Source organism: Vanacampus margaritifer, chromosome 2 (assembly GCF_051991255.1).
Source record: "Vanacampus margaritifer isolate UIUO_Vmar chromosome 2, RoL_Vmar_1.0, whole genome shotgun sequence".
NCBI lineage: Eukaryota > Metazoa > Chordata > Actinopteri > Syngnathiformes > Syngnathidae > Vanacampus > Vanacampus margaritifer.
In genome coordinates, this window is record NC_135433.1 from 52,874,028 (window position 1) to 52,876,153 (window position 2,126).

Here is a 2,126-nt window from a genome sequence, read left to right on the forward strand (position 1 = left end):
TGGCGCCGTTTTATCTATCTGCATTTGGGCACACTTATCCAATTGAAACCAGTTAAGACCATCTGATCACACATTTTCACATGGGCTAGGCTGAGCCGTCCCTCGTGTGAGTGGGCGGCCAAGACAGTATAAGAGTAGAGACCATTTTGAATAGATTAGACCTTCTTCCGCATTCAGCAAATAAGGCTCCACAGCTGTGCACTCGATCTGGCATCCAGTAAATAGTTCAAGTGAGAATATGCATTCTCCTGGTTGTTATTATTAGTATAGCGAGCATTCAAGATTAAAGAATCTTTAAAATTCAGAACTTTACACGGCCGTACAATGTTTGACTCCGATACCCTCCCATGATACTCACACACTCAAATTCAGTACCAACATCATTATATCACGCTGCCCTATCAATACCACATGCACAAAAGCTCCAGCAAGCACAAAGTTACGTGCAGCGAATGACTGAGTGATTTTAATTTTGAAGTTCAAGAAAGCATTCGGACTTGCTCGCTGGCATCATTAATCATCTGAGGGGAACGGAACTCTTTTAATATGCATACAATACAGTTTAATGCAATATAGCTCAAATCGGCAGTGGTCCACACACACATATTCATATGCATGTCATAAAATACATATGTGTATCAGTAGGGAGATGTTTAATAAGCATGTTTTTTTCTGCACTGTATCAGTGCAGCTCGGTGTAAACCGTTTGTCATTTTTAAAACTGTATTGTGATGGCATATGTTAGTGGGTTAGTCTCAAATTCATTATGGTTATCTTACTCATGATTATAATCAAGAAGGTTCCCAAAAGGTGCACTGAAGAGCAAAAGATGCCTTTGTTTATTTGTCTAATCCTCATTCTTTCGTTTCAGCGCGTTATGGATCCACAAGCTGCATTGACAAATGTCAATAAGGCTTGGTGGGGAAGTTTTACTCTATTGTCGTCTACGTATGAAAACAAAATGGAAAACATACATATCCTATAAGCATGAATAGTGCTTTTTAACAATGATGACTGTTGACTCTATAGCTACACAAGAATCTCACAAAATCCTGGTCAGGAATCTCTTGATTTTCTTTTAAGCACACGTTCTTTTATTTATCTTTTAAGCTCCTGATCATCTACTGTGGAATACTGAAACTGAGACGTGTTCTTCAAACTACATGTAAATTGTAATCACTTTTTAACATAAATATTCATTTGAATAATGACGTATGTTGCCTGATCATCTCAGTACAGTGACTCACCATAATGGAGGAAACGGCCTTGTTGTTTTCGCTCAGTGAAGCGTATCACTGCCCGACGTCATGCCGACCAGTGAGAGAAGGTGAATATTCCACTTGGGTCACATGCAACTTACATACAAATACAAAACAATGCAAAAACATATTAAATCTACAATGAATTTAACATGATATTTTCAATGATGTAAAAACAAAATAGTTTGTTGTCGGCAAGTATTCAGTTTTACTTATTGCACCCCATATATTGAGATACGAATTGAAACATCTTTTTTTAAGAGACACACACCAGGTATAAATCAGCAAGACTTGTTTTAATGTTGCTGATAATTTCTTCCTTCTTTGAAATTAATGAACTTGAGTAGTTTGGATTTTGGAGAGCTTTTACATGTTGGTACATATTATAATAACGACGACTACAGCCATACCATATCAAATAGAACCATAATTCTACTGGATTGAACAGAATCGTTCCACTTGAAAATGTAGCGTTCTATTGTTAATTAGAATAGTAATAAACAGATAGAATACTATGTGGGATAGGGATTTGATTTGTTACGGCTCAGTTCAAAAGGATGTATGAGGGAATATTATGCAAATATAATTGTTGTCTATTTACATACATATTGAACTTGTCAGTACTGTATATTATTTTTAACTCCAACAAGTGTTTTTAAATGAAGTACATAGTTGTAATATTGGGTTGAAGTAGGGGAAGACATCAAAAAGTTACCTGTCATGCCGTATGTGCTGGCTAAGGTAGGATTTACCCAGTGGTAATGGTTGACTCTCACACACACACACACGTACGCGTATGCACACACAAAGAAGACAGAAAGAAAAAACCGAAGCAGTGTTCATTCCTCTCAGTGTGAGTGAGGTAAG